At 45.6% G+C, this 12,351-nt stretch overlaps 1 protein-coding gene across 1 annotated transcript in view; it reads right to left on the bottom strand.

The window, feature by feature from the left end:
- The window catches only part of LOC146839251 (uncharacterized), a 239,263-nt gene that overhangs the window by 199,540 nt on the left and 27,372 nt on the right, over positions 1-12,351 (bottom strand). Inside the window, exon 2 of the mRNA XM_085651294.1 lies at positions 12,190-12,256. The gene's annotated coding sequence lies outside the window, so the exon portion shown is untranslated. The remainder of the gene's footprint in view (positions 1-12,189; positions 12,257-12,351) is intronic.

Here is a 12,351-nt window from a genome sequence, read left to right as displayed (position 1 = left end):
AACCTGCAAAGAACTGCTGCTGCCGTGAAGAGGAGAAGTGTCTCAAGAGATCCACGCCTAGATCTAGGGAGGAAGGAACCTGAAAGCAGAGGGGAAAGAGTCTGGGTCACTAGCCAGTGACTAAGGGCAGAATGGACCAATGCCCACAGATGTCGGGTGCTTCAGGTGAGTTGATGGGTGTCTTGAATCTTCAGCCACAAGGTCCAGGAGGCGTTGACGAAGTCACGATCCGGATTCTAGCTGTCCCACGAAGTCTGTCGAGTGCTGCGGTGTTGGCAACTAGAATGGACCCAACAAGCCTTGCCAACGGCAAGTCACTTGAATTCAGAAAAAGGACTGCGGTGCAGACCAGCAAGGTCTGAGGGACTCACCCAGCGAGGGGAAGTCAGGGCACTTCTGGAGCAACCAGGAACATCCAATCAGAAAAGGAGTTGCCTTCGTGGGGACCTGCTAGCCAACGGGCTAGTGATCGCGAAGGAGCCTCGAGTGGTCGCACTTGAAGCTAGCCCCTGGGTCACTCGTGGAGTGGAGGCCAACAATCTTCAGTGCAGGAGGTGCTCAAGGCTGGGGCTACTCGGAGCCCAAAGCACAACTTCGAGGAGGACCAGTTGCTGCAAAAGTTCACGGTGTCCAGGGGTCACGGTTCCACGTCACCCACGGGCCTCAGCTTTGCTGTGGACTCAGGGTAGCCTCGGGGAAGTCTGGAAATCCACCTCTGGTGATGCAAAGACTTCGGCGTCCGGCGGGAGCTTCAGCAATGCAGACCGGTCAGTTGCTTCTTTGGTACCTGCCAAGCAGGGGAGTCACTCCTTGACCCCAAGGGAGATCTCTTCAGTCTTCTAGTCAGGAGAGAACGCCAAAGGTCCAGGATGTACGTTGCAGAGTTTCATCCAGGGTAATCTAAAGTCCTAGGGACTGGATTCCTATACTTATAGTAAGTTTAGGGGATGGACTAACTCTAAGGCCCCACCGATGGGTGGGCCTGGAAAGAGGGGTGGTTACACCCATTTCCTTTGTCCAGTTTCGCGCCAGAGCAGGGGCAGGTAGCCCCTGCAACCGGTTTGGACTGGGCTATGCACAGGGACAGCAAACGTGCCCCCAGTGCAGGACTTCAAAGCACCAGAGAGTACTCCCGCCCAGCCCCAATACACATCAGCCTGTCTGGGGAAGTGGTCACACCTCCCATCGACAGGAAACCTATTGTCCAGGCCTCCCCTGCTGGAGTTTTGGTCAGCAGCAGGAGGCCAGACCCGTGTCTGTGGCAGAGACATCCATTTTGTGATGCCAGGGCTCCGGAAAGTCCTACCGGGTTTAGCCAGTGTGAACATGTCTCTCTCTCTAGAAGGGTGGAATGCTACCCCTGCCGCCTGGCGGGGGGGGGGGGGGGGAGGTAGTATTCCAAAGTGTTTGACACCAAACACGACATGTTTTGATGCAACCATCTCAAAGTTAGCATTTACCGCGAGGTTATAATGCACTTAAGAGTATATGGTATGGCTGTATCACAGAACAGCCATAAGGAAGTATTTCCGAAATCTGCATAGGGGCTCAGGTCATGCTTGGGCACCCTCTCACATAAAACCAAGCACTCTGCCTTCAGGATTGTCAAGGCCTACCATAGGAGTGGCTTATAGGTTTATATGTGTCTGTATAGGGTAGTGATATAGGTAGCCTATACCACCATAAGGGGTGCAAGCACACCCTTTCCCAGGCTGCAGTAGCAGACCTGTGGTGCCATTTTGGAGTGCTTCCCAGGGGTGGCATAATACATGCTTCAGCCCCTGGTAGGCCTCTGAGGTACCTATGCCCTAGGTACATAGTATACCATATACTAGGAGCTTACAAGGCACTCCAGAATCCAATTAGATATGTACCTAATGTACATGGAAACCATTTTAGAGAGGAAGCAGCTAGGCTGTGTTCCTGATTAGCAGGGCCACAGCCAGACTAAGGTGGAAAAACAGTGAAACACCTGCAAAAAGTGGGGGTACCCATGTGAAGCAGATCCTACTCTCCTACTCCCAGTTACTGCAAATATGGCAGGGAGTGTTCCTTATTCTGCACATTATTAGTATTTGAGGTGAATACTCGCCATGCACTGCTAATTACCCCATATATTACATCACTTATGACATCATCTATGGCATTATTAATAATATCATTGCAACATTTGTTGTAAAATTATAGATTAGAAAACTGCACATGACAGGGACGAGAGTTATGGTTACCTTAGAGCACGAGTTATAGCTATTAGGAAATTTCCTAACTTTTGATATATATATTTATACAGATATATATGTGATTTTACTTTTGATTTTCTCAGGAACTACTGAACGGATTTACACCATTTAAGCAAAAGGCACATGCCTGACCTGAGGACTACCTCTTTGCCAAATTTCAAGTAATTCTGTTCAGCCGTTCGGGCTGTACCTTCGACTAAAGGTCCTATGGGAAAATGCATGGGGAAAACGCGTTTTGGGACCCCCCTTTTTTCTCAGCCCCCGCTTGACGAATCACCCCAAGACTTTCAGGGTAGGAGCTGAGCGGAGCGCCCCATTAGTTTTGAAAATTTCACGAAGATAAGTCAACCGGCGCCAAAGTTATTCAAAATAGAATTTTCAGATTTCCTATGGGAACTTGGTCCTAACTATAACTATCTACTGGCGACCGCCAGTAGATAATATTACCTATTGGCGGTCGCCAGTAGGTAGTTATAGTTAGGACCTAGTTTCCATAGGAAATCTGAAAAGCGTTTTTTTTCTCAATATCTTTGGCGCCAGTTGACGAATCTTTGAGAAATTTTCAAAACTAGTGGCCCGCTCCGGTCAGCTCCTGTCTTGAAAGTTTTGGGGTGATTCGACAAGCAGGGGCTGAGAAAAAAGAGGGTGTCAAGGTTTCTACAAATATTTCCGCAGGAACATCATGAACATGAAGCAAGGTCCACAACTTCCCTAAGCCACCTATTGCACCCAACGAAGTCAAAGTGACAATGGTAACCCTGGGGAAGAAGGAGAAACAAAACAAGGAAAAAGAGAAGGTATTCCCACGTCGAACACAAATGGCAACAGGACCCGTCAGGACGAGGTAAAGGCTGTTGGCAAGAAGGAAGTACAGAGAAAAAGTTAACAGAAAGTAAAGTTACTCCCTATTCCTTAATTCTCTCTAATATACTGTTCCCTACCTTAAAGATTCCCTTCTTCCATATACTGTAGGCAGGTGGAGTGTACAGCTTGTGGCTGGCATGTATTTTGGTGCTGGGAAAAGAACGAGGAACAGCTAAGCTAAGGGCCCACTTAAACATGGGGGTTAATTAAAATTATATGACCTCTGTAGATGGCAGAACCCACCTTTAAACCACTCTTTAGCGTAAGAAAATATCCCAAAACTGTCTTCAAACAAAATAAGACCCTTTTTGTCAGGTAAATAATGGTTCTATTCCTTTCTCCAATGATAGGTGCATAAACAAGGACGGATCCCCACAGCGCCGAGAACACAGGATCAGGTCAGTGTTAATAAACAAAGAATACAAAAATAAATGTCAGCGCGAGAGCGCTGTCACCGTCAAAACCGGTAATGCAGCTTGCTTTGTGCTTTTATCTTTCCTCTTTTCTGTAGGTAGCAGGATGTATCAGACAGGACGAGGAACGCTGAAATAACGACCCGGACAGGAGAAACGCCGCGACGAGGACGAGGAACACTGAGTCCCGAAAGTGGAAGGTTAGTGAGACGGAGGTGCAATACTTCCCTGAAAAGCAGGATGCAAAGCGTCACTGCTCGAGGGACGCTGGAATTTAACTCGGCTGTCCGGCTTCCACGAATGCGCGCTACCTAGTGGCGGCCATAATTGTAGTTCGCAGGTCCCGGGGGAACCAGCAATCCTGACAGGGGGGTCCCTAAACGTGTTTTCCCCATGTAATTTTCCATAGGAAACTTTAGACACAGCTACAGCCCGAACTGCTGAAGGGAATTACACCAAATTTGGCAAAAAGGTAGGCCCTTCAAAGGGAAACATGTTGTTTAATAGTAGAACGTTTCCATGTTACTTAATGGTCTAACCTGAAATAAATGTCTATTTAATGGTAGCCGTGCGCTCACTGCCTCTTGTTCTCATTAATTTCCAACTTCTGGCGCCTTTGTTTTCTGGATGGTTGTTTGGATAGCCGCCCTTTGTGGCCCGGTGAACGGCCTAATTTCGAAACGCAGTTGCTGTGCTGTGCTTGAAACAAAGGAAGTACCAGCAAAATGAAGTCAATTTAGTGTTTCATTAGGAAAGGCCAGGCAGAAAACACCTCGGAGCGCTGGTAACACCGCCGTTGCTTTTACTATTGGAATGTAGTATTTTTACATCTCAGCGAGAAGTTGCATTTAAGTTGGCAGTTGTAGGGTTAACAAGCCATATTTCAAGCAAGTCTTTTGGTGGTAGTCTACATCACGAGTCAGACCTTTAAATTATGAATTGTCACCGAATGTTGATGTTGGGAGGAGCTGGCTCACACCCAATTACTGCTCCAGAGGAATGCCTCCGAGAATGGCTTCACATCTCTATTCATGGCACACAGCTGGGCCTAAGGACTAATGAACGAAGGGGAAACTTGTCTGTACAGAACGTGCATTAAAAGAGGTTCAGACTTTGACAGGGAAGCATTTGTGTACTATTAGAAAGTTTATGAATGAGTGAAGTTGTCTGACAATTTATCCTATAGGGATGGCAACCCCTTCTTGATTTAGCCTCGATTAGTGCCTAATAAAGAAACTTTTTCTCGCACCTAGGACGTCCTCTCATAGTACATGCCTCAGATACATTTGACTTAAGACTGATGAATAGGTGGGAACATAGCCCTCGCCTTTCCACAGAATGGTAAGGATGCTCAACCTATGTTATGCAAAGCAAGAGACCTGCAGATGATCGTGTGTTGCGTCAAACAAACTTTTAAGGCACAATATTAGGTATTATTTACTAACCCTACTAGGTGTAGTAATCACGCACAACTCAGACTCCATATCTATTCCTAATTCTGACGACGTCGCTGCACACAGAACTCTTCAGTTTTTTACAGGAGGAAGTTTTATGTGGAAATACACATGATAACACTAGGTCAAATACCACGCCGAGGAACTCATAATTAGGTGGCGCAGAAATTGCTTGTCCGACTAAGAACTGTGTCCTTAATATGATTAATAAGAATCTTTATTTCATAGGTAATTAAAAAAAAATCAAATCTTTAAAACACGTACAGTTTATACATCTAAAACACACAGGAGCATATGTAGAAGCCCCGTGGCGATAGGGGCTGCGCCTTATGTTCAAGGCAGCGTTACGCTGCCTTGTACATAAGGCACCCTTTCACGTTATGCTTAGCGTGAAAGAGGCGTACTGTGGGTGTTGTGGTGGGCGTTCTACTGCAACACCCATTGTATTTGACGCTGCTCCCAAAGTACAAGGATGGCGTATATAGGAGGCAGTGCCAAAATTAAGACCAAGAAAATCCTGGTCTTAAGATGGCGAAAAGAGCAGAAAAGCATTATTTCTCCTCTTTTTTTCTTTTTACATGTGTGGTGCCGCGTGCAGCACACATGGAAAAAGCAAAATGCCATGGTTGGTTTATGTACAGGAAGGTGTCCCTTCCTGTACATAAACAAACCTTTTTAAAAAATGCTATTTTAAAACTTTCATGTGTGCTGCACGAAGCAGCACACATGAAAGTGACAAAATGACATTTAATGATTGTTTATGTGCAGGAAGGGTCACCTTCGTGCTCATAACCAATCCTCCCCTGCACGCAGACACCCTTGCACTCTGGTGCAGGGGGCCTGCATTGGCGCTAAGTTGTGAAACTTAGCACCATCGCAGGGGGAAACGCAAGGCTGCACCACATTCTTGTAAATATGGTGCAGCCTTGCATTTCTGAAGTGGCGGAGCGTGTCGTTAAGCCCAGAAGGCTAACGACACGCTCCGCCACTTCGTCGTACATATGGCCCACAGTTCATATACACCAGGCATATGTATTTGTATTTGTATTTGTATTTTTGACTTGTAGAGCGCCTTATCACCCCGGGGTCTCTAAGCGCTTAGCAGACGAGTGAGTACTAGCAGGAAGAAAAACCGACTAGATGTTACCCCATGCCTCTTGAAAGAGCACAGTTTTTAGCTCCTTCCTAAAAGGCAGGAGTCTGGTTTCTTTGCGCAGATTTTCAGGCAGTTGGTTCCAAGCTTTGGGCATTGTGTGGGAAAATGTCCGACCACCGATGGTGGATCGTTTGATCCTAGGGCAGATCAATAGGGCGGCGTTGGCTGAGCGTAGGTTCCTGTTAGGAGCATATGGGACAAGGCGTTTTTTGATGTATTTCAGGGCTTGTCCATATAAGGCTTTCTGCGTAATGCATAGGCCCTTGAACTTGGCTCGTTGATTCACTGGCAACCAGTGTAGCTCCCGGAGGAGGGGGGTGGCCGGTGTCCTTCTTGGTTTATTATATATAAGTCTGGCCGCGTCATTCATGACGATCTGGAGTCTCCTGGTGAGTTTTTTCGGAATGCCGAAGTACATGGCATTGCCGTAATCCAGTCGGGCCAGAATTAAGGCTGACACTGCTCGTCTGAGAGTGTCGGCCTTTAGGATGGGAGCTAGCTTGCGCAGTTGTCTCAGGAGGCCTACACAAGTGCCCACCACCGCCGAGACCTGGGCTGACATAGTGAGATTTGTGTCGATGATTATGCCCAGGCTTTTTACTGCTGTTGCCGGTATTGGGGCGTTACCTAATTCGGATGGCCAAAGGAGGTCGCACCGGGGGCTAGATGACGTTGTGATAGGCAGAACCTCCGTCTTGTCCGGGTTGATCTTTAAAAAATTTGCCGTCATCCAGTTGACTGTAAATTTTAGAATATTCTTCAATTTTTGATCAGCCATAGGGGAATCGCCTATCTGAATGATGATCTGGGTGTCGTCGGCATAATTATATATGTTGCAGTCCATCTGATTCAGAGATGAAATGAGGGGCTGCAGATATGTGTTAAACATCAAGGGGGACAAGGCAGAGCCCTGCGGGACGCCGCATGTGATTTTAGCAGCCTCTGACACCATGTCATCCAGTTGTACTTTCTGAACCCGTCCACCAAGGAACGAGGTCAGCCAGGCGTGGGCCGTGCCCTTGATGCCAAACTCCCCCAACCGCGACAAAAGAAGGTCATGATTGACCGTATCGAATGCCGCGGAGAGGTCGAGTAGCACCAGGGCACAGGGATCTTTATTATCTGTTTTAAGACGTAGGTCATCTAGTACTGATAACATGACTAGTTCCGTGCTGTTGTGGGCTCTAAACCCTGCTTGGTTGGGTTCGAGTAGTGGGGTGGTTAAAACTTAACAAGCATTGGCATAGCCAATAGGTCTCGCCTTTGGGACCTTATAAGTGTTTAGCTATGCAATAGTTGCATAACTAAATACTTATAAGGTCCCAAAAGCGAGACCTATTGGCTATGCAAAGCGGCCGCGAAAGTGATCGCGATCAAACATCAAAGCGGCCATGCGGCCGCTAAAGTGAAAGTAATCGCGGCCGCTTTGATGTTCTCAATGGCCGCGCGGCTCAAAAGCGGCCACGAAATGATCACGTAGGCTGCCAAATGGTGCGCGCGCCCGGCGCACATGCACTGTAGTTGGCGGCCTGAAAGCACTAGTTCGCACTTTCAAATCCCCCTTTTACAAAAGCTTTCGCGAGAGCAGCGCTAAAGCGCTGGCTCAGGCGAGACCTAAAAAGGGGATTCTAAAAATAGTAACTAAAGTGCAAGACTGAATATTACTTTATAAGAGGTAGCGGATGAGCTGCATTTCAGCGTTTGCTAGTGAGGCACTTCTAGTGGCCACTGTTCATAAACTTTAGAAAACACACTGTGATCTTGAAATCCCTTCCCTTAACAGTGGCCGATTTCGTCCTGACAAAAGGGAATGTTCAGTTCTCAAAAAATTGGTTTAAGCCAAAATTAACTTTCCCGCGCAAACCCAAGGCAGGGACACAATACGTGGGTCACTGATTTCCTCTGGTATGGGCAGAAGTTGCAGGAATCTCCTGCCTGTGTAAGTTTCTATCTTTGGAGTATTTCCCCCACATTAAATAGGGCCATTCTCAGCGTTAAAAACCTTAATTTATAGGATTTTAACAAAAAGAGTCGCAGATAAGGTAGCAGGTTTAACTCACCATAGGTAGCTACTAGAAACCAGTTGGGAGGCTTAGATTTTAGTTTGAGGATATCATTTTTTCAGACAGGTTTTTAAGGGTTTTGCGTAAAAGGCTTTTAAATGAGTCATATGAGATGTTCAGTGTCCAGGTGGAGGATACATGTAGGTCAGTCAGAGTCATCCAAACGACCTCTTCGGGGGCAATATGATTACTTTGACCATTCTCAACATTGTTACAGCCAATAAGAATACCATATACAGGTACAGGGCCCCATTTCCAAGGCCCCATGCAAATTAAAAACTCACTTTCACCTTCATCATATTACAGACACAGGTACAGAGGCAAAGATGGCATGAGAGAGTGCCCCGTCATACAGAGATGGCGCACAGTCAGTGCACACCAATGTGCAACTCTTGCAATGAAGGAATAGTGGTCCCGGGGACATTAAAAGTATCTACTGGCAGGTGGGGACAGTCACTTATTACACTTGCCTTCAGGGGGACCTCAGCCCCCCTTTTAAAGCCAGACCATCTACCCCTTACCTAGTGAAAGGCAGACCTGTTGCTCTAAATATATATATATATTCACTGAAAAAAACACAGGTTTTAGGGATGTTATAGTTAGAAATAAGCATTTAAAAAATCTTTGATATTCACTGAAAAAACCACAGGTTTCAGGGACGTTATAGTTAGAAATTAGCATTTAAAAAACCTTAGAAATTCACTGAAAAAAACATATGTTACAGGGACGCTATAGTTAGTTGGACATTTCACTCGTACAAAACCAGAAAAATTCTGCCATTATAGAAAGTTCAGCTAACTATAACTCGCGCCCCCGCAATGCACTGCTGATGACGTCACATATTACATCATTCATGACATGGTCAGTGACGTCACTGATGACATCACTGATGACATCTCAAATGACATCACTGATGACGTCACTGTTGACATCATCCACGTGAAAATCTGATGCACCTCCTCACACCCTAATATAACCTTTGATACACCAACTCTAAAATACAGACTACCATTTTCAAACCATAGACACACCAATACCAGTTACTACATACCCACTCAGTGATTCCTAGGTCACACACAGCCACTCATTCACCCATACAATCACTCATACATGAAGTCACTCATCAATCCAACACTGTCATATGCATTCATACACCTATACAGACACTCACACACCGCCACTCATCCATGGAGTTACTCACACACCTAGTCAGTCATGCAAAGAATCAATCACACTCCCATTTACTCACCTGCACAGTTATACAAACACCACCTCACTTATTCATACAGATACTAATGCATACTTACTCTCTTATACAATCACTGATACAAGTACACACTCATCCATACAGCCACTCTCACAATCACTGACTCTCACGTATAGTCATTTTTATATTCTAACTCTCACATACACTGCCTTTTACATATGTAGTTACTTGGACATGTACCACTGAAACATCCATTCACTCACCAACACACCCATGCACACACTCACCACAGGAAGTGAATGGTTTCTGGCAACCACTGAACATGACAAGCCTGACCCCTCAAGGATCATGGGAGGAGTGCAGTACTTTTCGCTCAGTCACTCAAGCTCACTTATTCTCAGAGAGGTATACAGAATACACAGTTTGGTGGTTCAATATATTTATAGAGCCAATGTTATTCTTGTATAAAATGCATGTGTTGCAATAATCAGGAGACAGAAGCAAATGAAAGTGATTACGAGTAACCCTGGGCGTAGTTCGCGTAGTAGCGCTACGTGTAGCTACGCGAAGTGAACTTTGCGCTACGCGTAGCTACGCGAACTGCGTAGTGTACTGTGCAAAATGCTGTTCGCATTGGTTGCACAGTGCCGGATGCGTGTCCGCACTGTGCAATCAGTGCAGACCTCATCTTGCACAGTGCAAGTGGTCGTTTTCTGCCGCTCTAGTAGATTTCTACTTGAGCGGCAGCTTTCTCAATGCGGACTGGTAGTTTCTCATTGCGAGTGGTCGCAAGCATACGCGACCACTCGCAATGATGTTGCTGAACGCGAACGAGAAAAAAGTCTCGCTGGGATGTCATTTTGCTCCCTCGCGGTCGACAACTTGACGTTGAGGACCGCGAGCAAGCAAAAAATGACCGCTGCGCTACGCAATGTGTGTTTGCACTGTGCTACGTGCAATTCGCATAGTGCAAAGTAGCGCAAACTTCGCAAACTACAAGAGCGTAATGCAGTACTTCGCCCAGGGTTAATTACGAGCACCAAAAGAGTGAACGGTAGATACATTTCTACCATGGTGTTAAAACATTAAATATGTGCAGGCATATTAAAAGACAGCAATCAAGTGTACTCCTACTATGCAAACCCTACTCTAAATGCTTTTAGAGTGTGTGTAGCCAAGAATCCTCTCAAGGGATGATCCGAGCCCATTACCTGATGGAAGAGAATGAAGGAACCCGCCTTGGTCACAATTTAGTCCCCTCTCCCCGAGTGTCAGACCATTGTGTGGTGAAGTCTCAGAATGCAGGGACCTTCGAAATCAGCGGAAGTGCCTCCTCTGCTAATCTATCAAAGCTGCCGATCTTTCATGGTAGAAAGTGGTCTTATTATGTGTTTATCGATTAGTGATGTTATGGATTGTGGATAGCCCTATCACCCTTGGATGAAGACAACAATGACATTTGTACATGGTGTGGCTAGATATTAGACGTCATGTACAGGGGATTATGATAATGTTGTCAGAAGCCTTATGCATAATGAGTTTAGATTTGAAGCAACATTGTCAGGTACCTAACTGTGCAAAAGGTCACAGCTGAAAAAGTTATTATGAAAAAGGCAGGCCAATGTAAGCAATGAGACACTTTGCTGCATGGACCTAACTAGGGAATATAACAGTATGAGTGGTTCTCTGACTCAGAGTAGATGTATCTGTGACTGTATGAGTATGTGAGAGGGTGTGCGAGTGGCTGTATGGATATGTGACTACCGAGTATCTGTATGGGTGTGTGAGTGGTTTTCTGGGTCTCTGAGAGGGTGTGAGAGTGGCTGTACAGGTGAGTAAGTGGCTGTGTGAGTATGTAAGTGGGTAATGTGAGTGTGTGATGGGTGGGTGGATATGTGGCTGTGTTGATCTCAGAGTGATTCTCTGGTTCTGTGAGTAGATGTATCAGTGACAGTATAGGTGTGTGAAGGATGTGTGACTGACTATCTGTATGTGTGTGTGTGGGTGTATGGATGTGTGAGTGAGTTCATGGATTTGTGAGTGGATATATGTCTGTGTGGGTGGGTGTATAAGATAGAGAGTGTTGAGTGGGTCTGTAAGTAGGTGTATTTTCTTTCCACAGGGTCTGGATCTGTGGATCCACACAGGGGCCACGATGAGTGCTGCGGTGGATCCGAGGATCCTCGTGAGTTAAAATTAAAATCTTTTTGAATTTGTTTTTGCCCATGAGGGGTCCTGCACAGACCCTTCCATCAGTCCCTTGGTGTGAGGATACCTCTACTCTGATCCCTTATACACTATTTATACTTTATTTCCATCCCCCGTCCCCATGCCCCGATTCACGAAATGGCAGCTGCAAGTTTTCGCTCAGGTTGGCTTTATGTCTCTAGATATACATAAATCTTTTTTCTTTAAAAGCTCCAAAACTACAGAACAGATTTACACCAAATTTCAACAAGCATCGGCAAAGCCAATAGGTCTCCACAATGCCCAAGCTCTGAGCTATTGGCATTGTGAATTTGAATGTCTTTTAGCCATATTTGGCCCCCTAATTAATGTTACTGTTACAGTGTTAATGTTAGTGTCTTTGTGTTGATGTTACTGTGACAGCGCCCACAAGCAACAAGAAACAAAAATGTGATTGCAAAGTGAGAAAAGATTGTCAAAATAAAAGAAAGCTAACTATCGAAAATAAATCTTTGCAATTTTGTTTGTTCTGCTGGGCACGTATTTTTCCAGTCAAATGCCTTCTGTGTGCATCGCACTAAAAGGTAAAAAGAACTAAATATTACCTCAATCATGTAGAGAGCAGCGGATGAGAACTGACGAGGTTGATTAAGTTTTCCTTCTGGTTTCTTCCTATAAAATCCAAGAGTAAATCACAATTAACGCAAGAGAAAGGTGCACAGAGTGCGAAAAAATAGCGCTGTTACACTGGCCAAAGGTATAATAAT

This window comes from Triturus cristatus, chromosome 4_1 (genome assembly GCF_964204655.1).
Source record: "Triturus cristatus chromosome 4_1, aTriCri1.1, whole genome shotgun sequence".
In the NCBI taxonomy this organism is placed as follows: Eukaryota; Metazoa; Chordata; class Amphibia; order Caudata; family Salamandridae; genus Triturus; species Triturus cristatus.
Note: the sequence above shows the minus strand (reverse complement) of the source record. Positions and strands in the feature narration are given on the sequence as shown.